Genomic DNA, 13,014 nt, shown 5'->3' with positions numbered 1-13,014 from the left:
GACAGAAAAAAGCCATCTAGACTTGTCTTTAACTCCCTAGTTTTTCCTGAGGCCTCGTGTTGGCCCAATTGATTAAACACCAGATGAAAGCCGAGAACATAAAGCAAATCCAACTATTTCTTCCTAACACAGATTTCATCGAGCTTGTCTAAGAGAGTGTGGTCTAAAATGCCTCCTGCCAGAGAAAGTCTCTTGTTTTCCCCAGGACACACAGTTGCTGGGTTTTCCTCCTTTCTGATTTACATTCTATGCTCCACTCCCGCCCCCAGTAGGTAGCTGCTGAGTGAGTCCCAGCTGGGCTTCTGGGCCAGCTGCTACATTAATTAAAGCTTTGCACCTGGTGACTCAGATACAGACTCTGCGGGTTGGCTGGTTCTTTCCACCCAGATCTCCCTCTGGAGACTTCCTATCCATGGTGGGCTTGTGGATTCAAGGAGATGATAACGATGATACCTTATGTTCTAAAGCACTTTACACTTTTCCAAATACTTTCTCAACATCTATCTTTCCACTTAGTCCTTACAATCACTGTGCAAAGCCAGCATTGATATTCTCATTCTATAGATCAGAAACTAAAGCTCTGAGATGGCCGTGCCTTTTCCCAGGTCCCCACCTGGTGAGTGGTGAAACTGTGACAGAAGGGCAGCTCTCCTGACTCCTTCTCTGGTGCTTTATGCACTGCCCCAAGCATCCTTGGGTGATATGGATGTTATTCTTCCTCACAAGGTTGTTAGCTTAAAGGACCCTGAGTGCCAGGAATCTAGATAAGAGCCAAGGAGTGTTGATTGGCACAGTATCCTATGTCTTCTTCCCTCTGTTCAGTCTCAAATTATTTGGGGGCCACAGCACAAGAAGAACCATTTTAGTAAAGCATTGTTGGGTGTCCCTTTTGCACTGTTCTAAGTTCAACTATCACAACTTTTCTTTTCTCTTCACTGAACACTGACAGGGGCCACCCTCCTCTTCTTTCTCCTTCTCCTTCTCAATAAGCATTTAGTGAACACCTTCTACGTGTCAAGTACTGTGTCAAGTGCCAGGACACAAAAAGAGACAAAAAGGAGCTCACAGTCTAATGAGGGAGACAACATACAAACATCTATGTGCAAACAAAATATATATAACACAAATTAAAGATAATCACAGAAGGAAGGCACTAGTAGTAAAGTAGGTAGGGAAAGGCTTCCTGTAGAGGGTGGAGTTTTAGTTGAGGCTTGACGGAAGCCAGGAAGCAGAAATGAGGAGAGAGTTCCATGTATAGGGGTCACCAGGGCAAAGTCCCAGAGTTAGGGAAATGGCATGTCTTGTTCAAGAAACAGGAGGAAAGGATCAGAGAGGACATTGAGGGAGATAAAGTGTAAGAAGAATTGAAAGGTTGGAAGGGTCAGGTTATGAAGGGCTTTAAAAGCGAAGCAGAGGATTTTTATATTTAATCTCAAAGGTAACAGGGAGCCACTGGATTTTCTGATTTGGGGGTGGGGCAGGGGGAATGATATGGTCAGACCTGTTCTTTAAGATCAGTTTGATAGCTGAGTAGAAGTTGGACTGTAGTGGTAAGAGACTTGAGGCAGGAAGCAAGCAGAAGGCTACTGCAACAGTTCAAGTCATGAAGTGATAAGCAGCTGCAGCAGGGTGGGGGCAGTGTTTGAGGAGACAAAGGGGCATATATGTGATGTTATGGAGATCTAATGGAACTTGGCAATTGATTGGATATGTGGCGTGAGTGAGGAGTTGAGAACGACACCTAGGTTGCAAGCCTGGGTGGCTGAGAGGATGGTGGTTATCTTGACAATAACAGGAAAATAGGGAAGAAAGGAGAGTTTGGGGCAAAGATAATGAGTTTGGTTTGGAACATTTTGATTTTAAGATGCTTGGGGGAATCTCACTCTGGTGGTGGTGTGATATGGATGAAGATCCAATGGAGAAGACAAAGGAATAGTCTAAGATCAATAGGAGGGAATCAGGAGAGAGCAGTGTCACCAAAACCTAGAAAGAAGAGTATCAAGAAAAGAAGGATCAATAGTATCAAAGGCTCTAGAGAGGTCAAGAAAGATAAGGACTAAAAAAAAGCAATTAAGAGCTCAGTGGTAATTTTGGAAAGTAGTTTCAGTTGAATGATGAGGTCAGAAGCCAAATTGTAAAGTTAAGAGGAAAGGAAGTGGAGGCATAAATTACTGACAGTCTTCTCAAGAAGTTTAGCCACAAAGGAAAGAGAGATACAGGAAGACAGCTATCAGGGATGAACCTATTGGTAAGGGCTTTTTGAGGATGGAGACCTGAGGATGTTTATAGGTAGCAGGGAAGCAACCAGTAGATGGGAAGATATTTAATAATGGTGAGGGGGAGGGATGATGGAAGAGAAGACATGATGGGATGGAATTACTTGTACATATAGAAGGGTTTTCTTTGCCAAGAAAAAGGGCTACCTTTCCACAGGAAACAGAAATGAAGGAGATTGTGGTAGAAGACATCTGAGTAATGTGAGATGAAGAATAGAGAAGAGGAAACACCACAAATGACCTCAATTTTTTCAATGAAATATGAGGCAAAGTGCTCAAAAGAAAAAAGGAGGAAGAGACATGGAAGAGTTGAGGAGGAAAGGGATGAAAAGCCATTGTAATAAGTGGGATACTGAATTAATTAGGGAGATGTAAAAGGACTGTCTTAACTGGCTCTGTTAAGATTATGCAGCATAAATTGTTAATGGACCCAGTCAGCACAGTTTTATGATCCATTCACACACAAGTCAGAGAAGACAGGCTAGGTACCCTGAGATCAAGAACCTTGGAAATAGCAATGTCCCCCAACTGCCAGCCCTGTTTCCTGCACAGCCCCCACAACCATCCATGAGGGAAGAAATCATGATGGCAAAGACCATCTTCTTCATCACCACCAACTGTTGACCAACTGACACTAATAGGCAAAGAGAAACAAAAGTGGCAGCATGCCTTCCCCTCCCCTGGCCCAGACCACCAGACCTGCTTCTAGCCCAGCCCTCACAATCATCAACTGGGAAAGCAGCTCTCGTGGAAAATAAGCCAACCATCCCCACTAACTCCCACCTCCTGCCAGGCCAGCTGAGGCAGCAAAGCTCCCTGAGAGAAACAGGAGGCAGAAGGTACCAGGTATATCAGATCACCACTACTCTGATTATCTCCCCTCAGCCCTGATGGAGACAGCCCAGGACTCAAGGCCCTAAAGCCTTGAAAATATCATTGCTTCCAGCCCAGCACCATCAGCCATCATCCTGGGATGCAGCCCCTGTGAGAAGCAGCCTGGTTACTGTTCCTGTATGGGCTATCATCACAGCTACTCAAGGCCCCCAAAAAAGTTCTTGCCATCAAAGTCCTTGGCACTGGCCCCTTCTCCATAAGAGCTGCTTCCCTATGTAACACTATGAGGGCAAAGTTAAAAGCAGGAGAGGAGGACAGGGGTGGGAGGGTACTATCCAGGACCTATCTTCCTACTGGGGGCAGTTACTGGTGGTGGTGATAAGGAAGGTTGGACCCAAAGATAGTTAGATATCAGAAATTGATATGATTTTATCAATGGAAATGACATTAAAGAGGCATTATCATCTGCTTTGCCACTTCACCCTAGGGATTAAGGGATTTTTCCATATAACTTGTAGCTAAAACCTCCATATATTGGATAAGAGAACAGTTTACGATCAAACAAGAAATCAAGAAAATCACAGGAAATAAAATGGATAATTTTGATTAGAAGAAATTAAAAATCTTTTGCACCAACAAAACTAATGCAGCCAAAATTTGAAGGAAAACAAGAAACAACAAAAAATTACATCAAGTTTCTCTGATAAAGGCCTCCTTTCTCAAATATATAGGGAACTAACCAAATTTGTAAAAGTAAGAGTCATTCCTCAATTGATAAATGGTCCAAGGACACAAACATTCAATTTTCAGAAGAAGAAACCAAAGCTATCATAGTAACATGAAAAAAAATGCTCTAAATCATGATTGATTAGAGAAATACATATTAAAACAACTCTGAGATACCATCTCACATCTATCAGATTGACTAAGATGACAAAAAAGGAAAATGATAAATGTTGGAGGGGATGTGAAAAAACTGAAACACTAATGTACTATTTGGCGGAACTGTAAACTAATCCAATCATTTTGGAATAATTTCAAATTATTTCCAAAAGGATATAAAACCGTGCATGCCCTTTGACCCAACAAGACTACTGCTTTGTCTATATGCCAAAGAGATCAAAGAAAAGGGGAAAGGACCCATATGTATAAAAATATTTATAGCAGCTCTTTTTGTGGTGGTAAAGAATTGGAAGTTGAAGGAATATCCATCAACTAGAGAATAGCTGGACAAGTTATGGTATATGATTGTGATAGAATACTACAGTGCTACAAAGAATGACTAGCACAATGGTTTTAGAAAAACCTGGGGAGTTTTATATGAACTGATACAAAGTAAGTGAGCAGCACCAGGAGAATATTGTACGTAGTAACAGCAATATTATAACAAAGATTAGCTGTGGAAGACTTAGCTATGCTGAGTAATACAATGACCCAAGACAGTTCTGAAGGAACCATTATGAAAAATGCCACCCACCTTCGGAGAGATAACTGATGAACTCTGAGCACAGGTTCCTTCACTTTCTTCATTTTTACTGTGAGGGTTTTCTTTTGCACTGTGGCTAGTGTGGAAACATGCTTTGCATGACTTCACATTTCTAACAGATACTATATTATTTGCTTTCTAAAGGGGTGGAGGAGGAGCAGGACGGAGAATGAGAATTTGGAACTCAAAATTTTTAAAAACTGTTAAAAAGTTTTTAATGTAATTGGGAAATACTTAACAAAGTAGATAAAAATATGTTAAAACCTTCTATATATGCTGTGTCCCCATTAGAATTAAGCTCCTGTGAGAGCACTCCTGAGAGAGTGCTGTTCTGTTTGAATTTCTATCACTTAGCACAATGCTTTGCACATAGTAAGTGCTTAATAAATGTTTTGTTCATTCATTCATTCATCCAGCAGCACTGTAAGTAGAACTGAACAGCAAATGGTCATCCAAGGCTGAGGCTTGACAAGAGACTCAAGAGAAGAGGACGATATAAAGTTGAACTGGTTCACCAAGAGGTCAAAAATGGAGAAGTGAGGAGAGCTCAACCAGTGATGGGGCCGGGGAAAGAACTGAGAGTGCAGGTACTGGAGGTTGCAGGGAGAATGAAGAACAAGGCTAAGATGAGAGAGAAGACAGGGAGAGAAAGAAAATTTTACAATTCATAAAAATGAAAGCAAAACACTTCTGGCACGATAACAAGGTCTAGGGCAGAATCATTTCTGTATGTAATTGAGGTGGAGTAGAAAAGTAGGTCATGAGAAATGAGTAAGTTGAAGAATAGGGAGGTTGGGGTGTTTTGAGGCACTAACTAACTCTCTCTCTTTACATATGCATATACATATATATGTATGTTAAGGCTCTTAATATGAGGGCAGGGCAAGAGCTGAGGAGGAAAAAAAGACTCTATAACTGCGGGTATATGTCTATAGCCTTCCAGTCTCCCAGGTTCAAAACCTCATCATTTCCCTCAACTCCTCATCCCACAGAACTAATGAGTTGCTAAAGTGTCTTGTCATTTTACCTCCCTCTTCTTTTGGCCATTAACTATTTCAAAGGCCTCCTAATAGTCTCCCTGTTCTCCTCTCCAGTCTATCCTCCACATGGCTGCAAAATTATTTTCCTATAGCACAGGCCTGGCAATATCATCCTGATACTCAATTTACTTCAACGGCTACCTCTTGCTTCTTGGTAAAACTCCTCTTTTTGGCATCCATTATGATCTGGTCCTAACCAACCTGTCCAATGGTTTTATACATTATTTCCCTTCCTGACTACTAGGATCTTGCCAAACAGTCACCTTCTTGTTCCTCATAAACCACACTCCATCTTCCGCCTTTTCACTGGAATACCCTCTCTCCTCATGCCTGTTTCAAAAAATCCCTTACTTTCTTCATGACTCAGCTCAAGCACCACCTTCTGAATGAAGTCCTTCTGGATTTCCCCCTCCCCACAGTTAGTGCCCACCCTCCCTCAATTATCTTGTATTTATTCATATATATATGTATGTACATATACACATATATACGTATATATGTATGTACATATATACATATATATGTTTTCTCCCTCAAAAAATATAAACTCTTTGAGAACAAAGTCTTTATTTTTTTTCGGTATACCTAGAACCTAGCTGACATTGTGCCAACAGAGTAGGCACTTAACAAATACCTGTTGACTGACTGAAAGTAGAGACCTAGAAAGAGCTCCCTTCCTGTATCATATTGTGAAAAGTACAGCTATATTAATTAATCAAATTGCCTTCCAACAAAGGAAAGTGATAATGCCACTGTCCTCTGCCATCAGCACATCACATCCGAAATGCTGTTTAGTTCTAGACATGAGATTGCAGGAAAGATGGAGAACATCTGAAGAAGGACAACCTAAGTAGTGAGGGGGTCAGGAAGTATTCCATCCAAGGATCATTTGAAGGGACTAAGGAGATTTAACCCAGAGAAAAGATGACTCAGGAGGACATAACTGCTGTGTTCACATATCTAAAGGGTTGTCATGTGAAAAAGTTAGACCTATTCTCTTATCTGAGTGCAGAACTATAAGCAAAAAATATGTTACAAGGAGACTGATTTCAGCTAAAATAAGGATCTGAATAAATAGAACTGTACAAAAATGTGATGGAGTTGCCTCACGAAAGACTGGATCAGAAATAACATACTTACAGTTCTTTGTAATTCTGAAAGCACTATATGAATGTCATCTATTCCTATCATTACTACTGAGTTCCCAGCCAATGGATATGTTCAAGCAGAGGCTAGATTCACCTCAGACAGATACAGCAAAGAGAATTCTTGAACTAGATGGGAACTGACCTCTAAGGAGGTCTCTTCTGACCTCTCAGGTCTCTTCCAGGTCTGAGATTCTAAGATTTGATGGTAACTGGCCTTATATATTGATAATTTTACAATAGAAAGCTCATATTTATTTCTTTCCTTGCCTTCATGAAAACACATCTTTTGGGATCTTGCCATCAACAAAAGTGTATTTTCATCCTAGTAGAAACGGATGCTATGTTTGCTGTCTGTTCACAAATAACATCTGTCATGAACAGATTAACATTACATTTCCAGTTTTTCATAAATACCAGAACACTTAAGGCAGCATTAAAAATCTTAGCCACAACCTCTGTCATGATAAAGAGCCAGCATGGTTCTCATTGCTGGGTACATGTACCAAATTTGAAGGCATACATTAAAATTGTGAGTAATAAGATAATGATATGATACTTCCTTTCATCTAACAGATGCCAAGCACTTCTGAAGCCTTATAAATACTGAAAAGTAGAAAATGAACACAATTTTCTTCTAAACGCAGATGTACTCATCAATAATGATCCATCTAGACCCACTGATATTGACTGAAATTGTGTGGAAGACCACAAATTCTTGAAAAATTGCTTCTCTAGTTAAAAACCAACTTCTGGGGCTGAAAGAGGAGAAGAATTTTGTTAGATATATTACTCCTCTATATAATTCTTAAGCTGATGAGTTCCATGGTAGCTCTTTTAATAATACGATTCAAGGAAAGCCTGAGTATATTTACTTACACTTCCAATATGCAATAGAAGACAATCAAAATTAATGAGAAACATTGGAAAATTCTACCAAGTGATATATATATATATTTCTCCCCAATGTGGTTTATTTATCAGGAACACTGTAGCTGAGAAAACAGAACCTATCCAGAAAAGATGTACAGTCTCCCTTGGTCTCTGTTCCTTCCCAATGAGGCAGTACCTGAGCATAAAAAGCTAAAACCACAAAATGCAGGGTGGCCCCAAATATTAGTAGGAAAATGAATGGAGCTATGTCCATCCTCAGAGATCTGGGAGCTCCTTTCCCATTTCTATAAGCTTTAACACAAAATCACCCAGCTCAGTCAGGTTCTTTTGGGTTGGCAGTCTTAGAGACCCAAACGTGGCCCCTCTACTATGGCATCCTCTGCCCAGATATTGTCCTAACAGGAAATTCATTCAATAAACATTTATAAAGGGCATCCTATGTATAAAATCCTGGGGGAAACACCAAGATAAATAAGGAAGGGTCCTTGCCCTCAAGGAGCAAACATCTAAGCTAACAGGTCTGGAACAAAAGCAAATGTTCCTCAATCTGTTTATTCTGCTACCAAAATATCACTATGTTCAATAGAAATATGCCCACCTTCAGAAAATCTGACCTATAAAAATCCTAACTTAGAATACATATGTATGTGTGTATGTATAAATACACACACACACACATATATGGAATACCCTTTTTACAAAAGAGTTCTCCACAGCATTTTTTAAATAGTGAGATTCCCTAATGCATTTAAAATATTATTTCATTTACAGTACATTTGATTTATATATGCAAATTTTTGAAACTTATCAAACTGCATACGGTGAGTTTTACCTGTCCAGCACACAAATGATAGGTACTAACTACCCACTGTTACCTTCACCTGGGGAACTGCATCTATAAATCTTTGAAAACATTGAAAACAAAACAAGACAGAAGGGAGCACACCTCTCGTCCCTTTTCTCTTCAGGTTCAGTTGAGACAGCAAGCAGAACTTCCACAGGTCCACACCCTCTATTTGCTGACTCCGAAGACTGCAGGGTCTGCAGGCATTAGAAGAATCCTAGTGGTTCACAAAGACTGCACCAGCTTTTCCATTTATAGACATACTCAGATAAAAATGGGATAGAATCAACAAGGGCAGGGTCAATGTCCTGCAAGGAAAACACCAAACAAAATTGATGTGTTTCTTTTTTTAAAAAAAGAAGTTCATTGTGACTGATAATGAAAATCTCTCTATGCTTCCCTGGACAGTGCAGCAGGAAATCTGCAAAGAGGAGAAGCTTAGGGACATAGCCAATGAGTGTGAGCACAAAGCAGCCTTTTAAAATGAGCCCGATAGCAATCTTCCAGCAAACTCTGAAACCCAAACGCAGAGGGGATCTATAAATAGCAGAACAAGTATAATGACTGGTCTGCAGCCTCTCACTTCTGTAGCGTTTCCTGCCAATGATCCTTTCAGAGGCATACTACTTTTTACGAAATCATTCCATTTGGGGGTTTTGTTTGTAATGTTCATTAGGTGTAGTAAACATTAAAAAATACCAGAGCTGAAAGGGCCTTTAGAGACTACCTAGCTCAGACTCCTTGTTTTACAGAAGAGGAAACAGGCTCTGAAAGAATAAGTCCCACAGCCAGCTAGTGGCAAAGAAAAGACGAGAATTGAAGTTAACTTATTCCCAACTTAGAGCTTTCTTTTTTCATGTCACCCAAACAAAACACTGCTTACAAAAGACTGAGAAATTTGAAGGAAGAGTCAAGACAGGCACATGATGGTTGACTTAAAAAATCTTAAGGAATTAGCAAAGATATTAATTAACAATTCATAGTGTCAACAACATTTCTATATAACAAAATCTAAAAGAAAATAATAGGGAAATCTCATTTAAAACAACTACAAAATACCTAAAATATTTGAGGCTCAAATCTACCAAATCACAAAATATTATATGGACTCAATTACAAAATATTACTTAAAGAAATAAAAACATTCAAATTGCTGGAGAAATATTTGGTGCTAAGTGCTGGGCTGTAGAGACATAATAAAAATGACAATACTACCAAAGTTAATTTACAGTTTTAATACGATAGCAATCAAACTATCAAAGGAGTACTTTACAGAATTTGATAAAAAAAATAAAAAGAAAATTTATTTGGAAAAACAAGATCTAGCATATCAAAGCATATCAAAAAAGGTACGGATGCAGGAAGAATAGCACTTCCCATCCTCAAACTGTTATGAAGCAGTATCAATCAAAATCATTTGGTATTGGTTAAAAAATATAGAAGAATATCAACAGAACAGAATAGATAAAGGGAGAATCAGAAACAATGGAACTCAATAATCCAGTGTACAATAAACCCCAAAACATAAATTACTTAGGAAACAATTCCATATTTGGTTTAAAAAAAAACTCCTGGGAAAACTAGAAAGCATTCTGGGAAAATTCTGGTTTAGGCTAGCATCATATGCCATATTGCATAATAAATTCAAAAGTAGCTACATGACCTTAATATTATTGGTTATAGCATAAAAAATAGAAGTGAAAAAGATCACACCTATCACAGCTATGAGTTAGAGAAGTATTCTTAAAAAAACAAAAATTGTCTAGTAAATTACAAAAGATAAAATAGTTACTTTTGATTATTTTTTATAATTTGCTTAAAACTGAAAAGCTTCAGTACAAAAAAATTAATAAACTGATGTTAAGGGAAGTGGGCAAATGGGGAAAAAAATCTATGTATCAAATTTCTCAAATAAAGATTTGGTATCCAAGATACATAAAAAGCTAATGGATGTAAGACCAAAAACTTATCCATTTATTCAATAAATAAGTGGTCAAGGAGATAGACAGATAGGATAGATACATACATACATACATACATACATACATAGACAGAGACAGACAGATAAGACAAGACAGAGCGTTTATTAAGCACTTACTATGTATCAGGCAAATTACTTTGTACCAGAAGACAACACATAAAAGAAGATGAAAAGCACAAGGGACATCACCTAAGGGCAGGGTGAAGAAGTTTTGAGAGTGAGAGTGGAGCTAGGAGAGGAGTGAAGGAGTAAGCCTCATTAGCTTGGATATAAACAAACAGTTCTCAAAGAAGAGTTGAAAACTATTCATGACCATGAAGAATGTTCCAAATCATTAATAAGAGAGTTGCAACCAAAACAAACCTGAGGTTTCATCTCACACCCAGAAAATTGGCAAAGAAGAAAAAAGACTGGCCTAGTTCCTTTGGGAGGAGACAGATAGGCACACCAAGGCCATGTTTGGAAGGAGGCTTTTTCCTGTGCCCTCACTGTTGGCTAGTGACTTCCCTCCGAGATTAGCCCTTATTTACACTGCAAATAAATTGTAGGCACGTAGATGTTTGTATCTCGTCTCAGAATATGATCTCCTTGAGGGCAGGGACCATGCTTTTGCCGTTTTTTGTATTCTCAGTGCTTGGCATGGTGTCTCAAATATTTTAACCTTTCAATTCCTCAGCTTATTCATTTCCCATGATTGACTTCTCCACCCCAACTCAGTTACATACAGAGATGGTCATACCCCTGAACTTGCCATCACCTACTAGTGTTCTACATCCATGTTTATGAATTCTGAAAGTCCTTTATCTGATCATAATCGGTTGTCATTCCATCTCTGTTTCTGCCTCGAAACTTCCAAATCCTGTTCTCCATTCTTGCTGTGACCTTCAATCCCTTTGCTCCTCAGTTCGTTTCCCAAAACATCACTTTCTTTTCTTTACCATTTTGAATCCCTGGTAAATCGGTTAAAATCTACACTGTCCTCTTCTCTCAAAACCATTGCCCCTTTATGCTATTAAAGGCCTTGTCCTTCCAAACTCCAGTCTAGGATTACTCGCACCATCCACTGTCTTCAATTCATATTACATACTGCTGAACAAAGCTAGAGAAAAGCATAAAATCGTGCTGACTGATTCTACTACAAGTTTATGTTACGTCATCTGAATTGGGCCCTCACTGTGGCAAGGCAATCCTTTTACATCTCCCTGATCAAATCACTGTCCCCTTCATCACAGAGGCTTTTCTAACCATTTTTATCCCTCCTTAAGCCTTCCATATCTACCCTCCCATCCCCTCTGTCCCATCTCAGTTCAGAGCCTTGCCTCATATTTCTCTGAAAATATTGAGGCCTTTGCAAAGAGCTCCCCCTTGTCCTCTGTACTTTATCTCAAGTCACTCAGAAGTTTTCTGCCACTATTTCCTCCTTCACCCCTATTTCACATGAGGAGGTGGCTTTTTTCCTTGCCAAGGCAAGCATATACAAGTGATTCCTTGTCATTCTGTCTTCTCCAGCAGATTGCCCCCTCTAACATCTCCACTTTCTTACTAACATTCAATCATTCCTTGTTCACTAACTCCTTTCCTTCTGCCTACAAATACTCTCAGCTCTCTCCAATCCACAAAAAAACCTTAATTTGATTCATCTGTTGCTGTTCAATCATGTCTGACTTTTTGTGATCCTGTTTGGGATTTTCTTGCAAAGATAATGCAGTGGTTTGCCATTTCCTTCTCCAACTCGTTTTACAGATGAGGAAACTGAGGCAAACAGGGTTAAATGCCTTGTCCAGAGTCACACAGCTAGGAAGTGTTTAAGGCAGAATTCGAACACAAGAACATGAGTCTTCCTGATTCCAAACCCAGCGTTCTATCCATTGTGCCACCTAGCTGCCCTAGTTATCCTAGTGCAGGCCCTCAGCTAACACCTCAGCTACTGCTTGAGCCATCCTGGGCCATCGGCTTGGTCTCCCTGTCTCTAGAGTCTCCTTACTCCAATTCATTCTCTACTCAGTTCTCAAACTGATCTTTCTAATATGCACATCTGACCATATCACCTCTCCATTTAATAAAATCCAGCGGTTCCCTATTGTATCCAGCATCAAATATAAAACCTTCTATTTACCTTTCAAAGTCTTTTGTGACCTGGCCCCTTCCTACCTTTGCAGTCTTCTTATACCTTATTCCCCTCAGTGACAAAAGCTACTTTCCTGTTCCTCAAACAAAACACTCTATCTCCCTATTTTGACTTTTCATACCAAGAGGAATGATTATTTGCATTGGAAATGACTAATAAGGAGTTGATACCCAAGATAATTTGTTTGAGTGAGGGAGGGCTATGCAAGGTCACCAGCCTCACTTCTCCTCCAGAGCCATCTGGATCCAGTGACCAGATATTCATCAGGATGACTGGAGATGGCCCAGGATGCAATATGAGACCTTGACCCCTTTAGGCCAAGGCCTATTAGGTACTCACTTAGGGTGAGGTAAGACCCATTCAGTGAATAGGCCTGGAGAGTGCTG

Source organism: Notamacropus eugenii, chromosome 6 (genome assembly GCF_028372415.1).
Source record: "Notamacropus eugenii isolate mMacEug1 chromosome 6, mMacEug1.pri_v2, whole genome shotgun sequence".
Classification (NCBI taxonomy): Eukaryota; Metazoa; Chordata; class Mammalia; order Diprotodontia; family Macropodidae; genus Notamacropus; species Notamacropus eugenii.
The sequence above is the reverse complement of the archived record's forward strand: the minus strand, read 5'-3'. Positions refer to the sequence as shown.